General features: G+C 40.3%; 1 protein-coding gene across 1 annotated transcript in view; it reads right to left on the minus strand.

Annotated features, from left to right (window-relative positions):
- The window catches only part of dab1b (DAB adaptor protein 1b), a 49,045-nt gene extending 41,209 nt beyond the window's left edge, over positions 1-7,836 (minus strand). Inside the window, exon 1 of the mRNA XM_047156534.2 lies at positions 7,612-7,836. The gene's annotated coding sequence lies outside the window, so the exon portion shown is untranslated. The remainder of the gene's footprint in view (positions 1-7,611) is intronic.
- Positions 7,837-8,501: the final 665 nt, after the last annotated feature.

The raw sequence follows: 8,501 nt of genomic DNA on the forward strand, positions 1-8,501 counted from the left end.
TGCAAATGGTTGTTTGTTGAATATTCTGGATTGTAAATGGAAACGTGTTGAATATTCTAGAATGTAAATAGTTGTGTGTTGAATATCCTTGAATGTAAATGGTTGTGTGCTAAATATTCTAGAATGTAAATAGAATGTGTTTAATATTTTTATTGTATTCTAGCTGTTAGCTTTGTATAGTCCGGTGTTTATTACAGCAGTTACCACCCTACAACTTCTCCCTAACTGCAGGACAATGAAAATCAGATGACAGTGATCCAGTGCTCAGCTAATCAGCTAGTCCTAAATGTAATATAATCTTTAACAGATTTTTAAAGAATCTCATTTATTTCTACAAGGCCCCATTTGATCTGCTGCCATCTTGATCCTCATTTCACCTTATTTTCTTTTTATCCTTTACTTTAAAGCCTGCGCACTTTTACTGTAACTCAGACCTCTGACTCTGGGGCTTGTTCTGTTTTAATGAATGTATGAATATATGAATAAATAAATCGTTCCATTTCAGCGCCTTCCAATAGCCGCTAAGAAGTGTGATGGCTTTGTGATTTATGGGACATTTGTCTTCTGGTGTGAACCCTTGAAAAGGGGCGTGATCGAGTGCAGATTCCCATTACTGAGCAGTTTCTTCAGGGAGCGATGAATAAATGCAGCGTTTAACCTTTATTTAAACTTAGTTCCTCCCTCTAGGCTTAACTGCACTCATCACTACTGAGCCAGCAGACCTTCATCTAACCTTTATCTACAAGATCAAGAGAGCATTTTATAATTAACTTGTTTCGCAGGTTTAACATAAAATAAAAAGTCATTAAAAAAATTTGCATTTTTTTTTGTATAAGAGGAATAAAACACTTCCGCGCATGCCGTTACAAGAAAATAATCACCTTCAGGGGTGTATCAGTGACTCTGCTTCATCGCACCACCACGTCATTCTTTTTTTTTTTCCTATAACAGCGTGACAGTGTTTTGTTATTATTTACATAATCGTTATCGCTGTACAATCTTCACACCACTGAATATGCAAATTCCGAATATGCAAATGAGCACAGAAAGCAATGTCACAGTGGAGCTCTCTGAAATTTCTGTGTTGCCAACTGGTAATTATGAGTTTGATGGAGATGGGAACGGTTTGTTTAAGTTTAAAATAATGACTGTAAATTATGCAGTTTCATTAAATATTGCACCAACTATTATAACAATGCTAACCATTCACAAATCAACCCGACTGAATGGGCTAACCTTCCAGGACAAGCCATTACCAAAAACATCCGGTGTGCTTTTAATATAACCGTAATCACAGTACTTTTAATAATGTATATAAAATATAATGTTTTGTGCATATCATGTACCATACTCAGAGTACAGCCACGAGCTGTGTGACAAACTTATAAGGAAAGATCCCAGTACAGGATCTGCGCTTCTGGCTTTTACATCCTCATGAACACAATGGTACAGGATCTGAATGGCTGAATCTACATAGATATAGATATCTAGCTATTAGATTCAGACATTTAATGAATGTGGAAAGTACAGAGGTCCATAATGGTGGTTATGAAAGATACCGATCCAGCCAATTTGGAGTCCACAAATGGAAGGGGATCATAAGTTTTAATCGACTAGACACATAACGCGGGCGATAAAATGAAAGCTGTTAAAAGAAATCAGATCATATTGCAGCCAGTAAAATGGCTTTTCAATCAAGCTGTGCGGCTATTCTGCTTTTCCGACTTGTGTGTTTGGTTGGATTGTTGTGAGATGTGTGCAGGATATGATGCTGTCACATGACACAAATTATATGATCAATTGCAGCAAGTTACCTGACAAAAACATACGTTTGTCGCACCGTTTTGTGTATCGACAAACACTTTACGCAGGGGCAAGCGATTAAAAAAGTCAATATTTACGCTATATATGGCGATGTTTCATATTGATCACTTACGCATTAGTTAACATGAACGGACCATGAACTTCCAGAAGAATAAACATTGCTGCAGCGTGACTGAATTCTTGACTCAGAAGGCGGGGATTCATTTTCTATAACAGAAGCACAATCGGACATTAGTGCAGGCTGTGATTTAAATCCCATGTTCACATTAACGCGCTCATTCTAATACATCATCGTTTCTAAAGTGACAGCTCATACACGGAGACTCGTATGGAGGACCGTCTACAGCTAAAAAGAAATCAATTTGAAAAAAAACGAGCTGTAATGTACATGTAAAAAAAAAAATGTTGCTATGGAAAGAAATGTTTATTTAACATTTATGGAAGGAGTCTCCAGTTTCAGCTCATCGTAAAGATCATCAGGACAGAAGAGTTTCTCTGTAACATGACAAACTGCATTTTTTTGTGTGTGTGTGTCTCTCTCTTCGATAGAAAAAAGTCGAGGGTGAGGGAACAGCTGTTCATAGATGCTATAACGTAAGTGATGAGTTGTCTTGTAAATGGTGCACAACTTTAAATGTAGCTCTAAATTGATCGAACGTATGATGTATAAGGAATTGTTCGCCAATCGCTGCGGTATAAGAGGAATAAAACACTTTTATAGGAAAATAATCCACTTCAGGGTGGGAAATAGTCTGCCTGTTCATGTCAGTACCCACAATGACCTGATTATTTCATTCAAATCAGTCTTGGCTTCTGACCTTGTAATGAACAAAGCAAGCAGCTGCCAAAGTCAAAGCAAACTGCAGTGAGCTGTCGTCGCTCTTTTCTCACTCATATTGCACCAGAATTACAAAAGCCCGAGAGGCAGTCATATGGCGTTGTGTCGTTCTCTCGGCCAAGCACCGTCTTTAATGATTCATTAGTCCGGCGTGTCCAGCCTCTGTTGTGACGTTGCTGAAGATCTAAGTGGAGCATTGAGTTGATATCCCTGCAGTAGAATAGCTCACAGGGAAGAGTGTTGTATCTGATGGTTCCTCTGTGCCACGGAGTCTCAATAAAGTGCCAGACGTCGGGAGCCAAGTTCTCTGAATCCTGTGCCATTTCTGAGAAGCCTCGGGGAAAAAGAGAATTAATGCACAAAGCGTTCTTGCTCTTCTCCGCCGTATGTTTGGGAAAGTGGATTTCCGCTCACGAGGCACTCTGAGTTTATCACTACGACAAACCTAATCTTTGATGCTAAAATCAAATGCAATCTATACAAAGATACTGCAATAAGGAAGAAAATAAATAAATAAATATTTATTTATACTTTTGAAGTATGTACTTGGACTGTTTCACAGATGATGCTACTTCTAAAGACTTTATTAAATGTTTGGGCTGGACGGAATATCATTTTTTTTTTGTATTATTATTTTAATTCCAGCTTGAGATTTCTTTGTCTTCACACTATGCCGCCTCCATTTATCTTCTAGACAGAAAAGCTTTTGAAGTACCGTTGTTTTTATGCAGGTTCTGGTATAAAAAAAAAATCTAATTTCGTGATAATTGCCTGTGGGAAACTCAATGCAAATATCAACCCTACTCTGTAAAGCTGTGAGAATAGGAAAGGAATAAAATCCATTTTAATTGCCCAGTAATGTCTGTGTTTATCTATTCTCATTGAATTGCTGAGGAAATGGTATAGTAGCACATATAAAAGCATCAGAAGACCTGTGCTTACATTTCCTTAATGTCTTAACGTAAGGCTTTGGTTGGAGGTCTGGTCGAAGGATTCGCACTACATTTATAGTTCACTGTTAATTCATGTTTCAGTTATTTTATACAGTTAATCATACAGCCATGTGATGTATATAGTCTGTGATGACTGGTTAAGCTGATTTAACACATGGGCTGTACTTCACTACAGCTTTTCTTCTATCCTACACTATATGGCCAGACGTATGTGGACACCTGACCATCACACGCACGTGTGGTTCCTCCCCAAAAAGGTGCCACAAAGTAGGAAGCACAGAATTATCTAGAATGTCTTTGTATGCTGTAGAATTACTGGAACTAAGAGGCCCGGACCTGTTCCAGCATGACAACGCCCCTGTGCACAAAGCAAGCCACAAAGATATGGTTTGCCAAAGTTGGAGTGGAAGAACTCGAGTGTCCTGCACAGTTCCCTGACCTCAACCTCACTGAACACCTTTATTACACATTCTTATCACCTTCTTTCAACATGACTGACCCATTACATACTGGAAGACACATAATATACCCCTAAAGATTGTTCTATTCGTCATGTGAAAACCTTGTACACATATACTGTTCCTTCTGAAAGTATTGGAACGGCAAGGGCAATGAATAAAATGAATAGCGGAAGCAATTATCATCTTAAATGCTCTGAAAGCAATGTTAGCAGAGATTTAGACACCTCATAGCTCCTATCCATCTTTCTAATCACTCTCCAAAGGCCTTATTTGTCAGATCAGCTTTTACTCAGTCATCAGCTCTCTCTACAATAGCTTCAGTATGTCAGTTGCTCAATAGAACATGGTGTTGGAGCTGATTAAGTTTGTCATCCCTTTGTAACAGGAGTCACATCAGTCACAAGCAAGGGCGGATGATATGTAAAGATTAAGACCGCCCTTGTTGTGCTGTTATAGGAAGACAGAGTGACGTGATAAAGCAGACTTACTGCTACCACCCTGAAGATAATTATTTTCCTATAGCAGCACGTCCCTAAGCAAGTGATTCCATTCTAATCACAGCAATTTTCCAAAGATGAAAAGTTTTGACATTTATTATTGAACATGACACTTTTTCATTTATAGTTACATTTAACATTGTCTAACATCTGTAGAAGAAGTTGTACAACAGCTGTAAACAGTCGTTCCCTCACCAGCCTTTCTTCAATTTAATAAAACAAAACAAAAAACCTCACAGGCTGTGTTACTGAAAAACTGCAAAGCATAAACTCCTCTGTCTTTACACCTGACTGCTGACACTGGAGACTCCTTCCATAAATGCTAAATAAACATATCCTTGTTCATCCATCCATCCATTTCCTGTACTGCTTATCCTTGCTAGGTTGCATCTGGAGCCTATCCCAGGGGGCATGGGGCACAGGGCGGGGCACACCCTGGACGGGGCGTTAATCCATTGCAGGGCACAATCACACACACACACATCCATACAACATGGACATGCCAATCAGCCTACAATGCATGTCTTTGGGCTGGGGGAGGAAACTGGGGTACTTGCAGACCATACAAGCTCTGCACACACAGAGCCGCGGTGGGAGTTCGAACCTTCAACCCTGGAGGTGTGAGGCGAATGTGCTAACCACTAAGCCACCGTACCGCCCACCTCCTTGTCAACAATGATAAAACACATTGTTTAATCCATTTATGTGGAGCATCTGCCTCCCCTGTGGATGAGCTGTTACTACAGAAACCATACCGTATTAGAACAGACGCATTATATAAACTGTTATAGAAAATTAACCAACTTCTGACCAATCAGAATCAAGCATTCAACAGTGGCATGGTTAAAACATTCACCTGCCAGATACTTTCATCCAAAAGGGCATTCCTAGCATGCAGATGTGCTTTCGATGCTCAATGACCCAACATTGGCTTTCTAGCAGTCCTGGGATTTAAATTACCAACCTTTTGATCACTAGCTTTGAATGTTTACCTGCTGAGCCACCACCACACTCACTGTATTTAAACAGTACATATGATGTGACATTTAACAGGGGTACTCCATGACCAGGGTTAGGAACCTGTGATATAGGGTAATGCTGAATATGGCCAAAGCTTTGGGCACACCTAACCATTAATCCCATATGTGCTCGTTGAACATCAAATTCCAGTTTTATTCCCCTTTTGCTACTATAATAACCTCTGCTCTTCTGGGAAAACTTTCCACTAGGAGGATTTAAGCATTAGTGAGGTCAGGCACTGATTTTGGGTGAGGAGGCCTGGGGTGAAGTCGGCATTACAGTCAATCCCAATGGTGCTCAGTGGAGTTAAGGTCAGGGCTCTTAAGTTCTTACACTCCAACCATGGCAAACCATGTCTTCATGGAGCTTGCTTTGTTCACAGGGGCATTGCCATGTTTGGGCCTCTTAGGGGCCGTTTACACGACAAATTTTTCAACTGAAAACGGAAAAGTTTTTATGTGGTTTGGCTTCTGAAATCGTGTTTCAAAGTGCAAGTTTTTGAAAACGATGCCGCTATCGTCTCCGTGTAAACGTACAAAAAGGAGAATTTGTGAAAACGATGACGTCATGCGCACGCGTATTACGTTTCCAGTTTATAGGCATGCGCGTGAGTACTTCAAAACAACACGCAATACATTCAAAACTACAATGGGGGAGTACAGGACTGTGTTTGTGCTTCTCCAGCAAAGTGTAGATTTACTGCATCACTACTATGACCAGCAGAGTCGCATTTGTTACCTACGCCACATTATTAACCCACATCTACACAGACGAAGGGTCTTCAAAACCTTATCATTATCTTTGTAATTGTCTGTTTCGGAGTAAATATGGCGGATACATTAACGTGAATGTCTATATGCGCAGGCGCGTAGTGTTTCTTTACAAAGTGACATCGCCAACTACTGGCCTGGCGTGTATACTACAGCATTTTTAGTCGTTTTCGCAGATCCGTAGGAACGGGGAAACTCCTCCGTTTTTCGTACATCCTCGTCGTGTAAAGTTAACGTACCCTTAGTTCCAGATCTTAACGCTACAGCATACACAGACTTGACAATTGTGTGCGTCCGGCTTTGTGGCACCAGTTTGGGGAAGAACCACATATGTATGATGGTGATGGTCAGGTCTCCACAAACATTTGGCCATATAGTGTGATTAATTCTAACACCACATCATCTCTGTAGGGTTCATAAACTTGAGTTACAGACTGTGTGGAGTTTCTGGGCATGTTCTCCCCATGGGTTTCCTCCAGGTTTACTGCTTTTCTCTAATCTCCCAGCAGATGGATTTGCTATGCTAAATTGCCACTTGGTGTGAATAAGTGTGTGTGTATGTGTGTGTGTGTGTGTGTGTGTGTGTGTGTGTGTGTGTGTGTGTGTGCATGGTGCCCTGTAATGGACTGATGTCCCATCCAAGATGTTCCTGGGATTGTCTCTGGATACACCAAGACTTTGACCATCATAAACGCGCTTCCTGAATATAACAATGATATTTTCCAGGCAAATTTGATGTGGTGAATCCATGTTAGTGAACACAGGACCTGCCAAGACCTGCCACTGTATCTCTCTATCCAGCGTTACAGATGGGTTTCTCCCATCAGAACCGGTTCTATCATTGAGCATCGCTGTTTACCGGTCTTCAACTCAAAATGTACCACTTAATGTCACATGATTCCCGATCAAAGCTGTCAGACAAGATCCAATCAATCTGTCTGATGTGTCTATCGGAAAGGTTTCGCAGTACTGTAACGATAGTGTATGACTGGTGTAATTCACACTTGGAAATACAGCCTGACAAGAGGATCTCTCACCATTTCTGTCCTTAATAAAAAGAGAAGATAAGAAGAAAATGACGTTATAAACCCCCATTAAAGCCATTCAGCTCTGTTTATCCAACACTTACCTCAGGGATAAAACTTTAACATCAGGCTTAACAAGATAAACAACCAATGGTATAGACAGAAACAGAAATTCATAACGTTTGTTTTTCTGAGGTAATACCATACCTGTAGCTTTACTCACCTCAGCATTAGGGACTTTTTCCCCACAAAAAAATGTACATCCTTTGGACACATTTGAAAGCTAATTCCATAATCACTCCATAGCTCCTCCATAAACCAGGATATATCTCTGTATTTGTTTATATCTCCGAGAGAAATGCTGTGCACATCTTCTCCGCTCTGTGCCTGAAGAGGTTTAGTGACAGTTAGCGCCTCGCTCGAGACTGAAGGTTTGAAAAACCGGCACGCGCGGCTCACAGCGTCTCTTGGCAACGCTGCAGCAGGTTGACGCGATAACGAGGCGAACGGTATGGAAGGCCAAAAGCCTCATAAACACTTAAAAAAAAAAGATGTCCCGTCCTTTCAGTAGTCGACGAGTAAACGTACAATAAAATAAAAGTAGACGCTTTTCACGCCTATAAAATTACGTGACACTAACACTTGCTTCACACCGAATGCGTCACACTTGGATTTTTAAACTGGAACTTGATCTGTTTTCGATTCCGCGCTCCAGTGTTTGATGATCAGATATCAGTAGCTGAATTTACATTTCTTTTATTTTCATGATTAGCTGTTTAATGTTAAACTATTAATGGAATAGGTCTAGGACCTTACTGGAAACTCCCACCAATAACCACGCCCACATCTCCCATTTACTAATCAATTACACTCGCCCGTCAATTCGTCGGTGTCCTTTATAAATGCCTCTCAGTTCGTAACTCACATTGCTATTCATGATTATTTAGGCAATATTGTACAGGTAAGAGTGCAATTATACCTACTGAAGATCGGCATGGCTGGGATTCAGCTGTAATCACGGCTGTGCCAATATTCAGTCATTCACAATTGCGTGTGTGATTTTTTAAAAATATATATACACACAACAGCTCCATAAACAAGAAATTAATATCG

The sequence above is a fragment of the Ictalurus punctatus genome, chromosome 7 (genome assembly GCF_001660625.3).
Source record: "Ictalurus punctatus breed USDA103 chromosome 7, Coco_2.0, whole genome shotgun sequence".
NCBI lineage: Eukaryota > Metazoa > Chordata > Actinopteri > Siluriformes > Ictaluridae > Ictalurus > Ictalurus punctatus.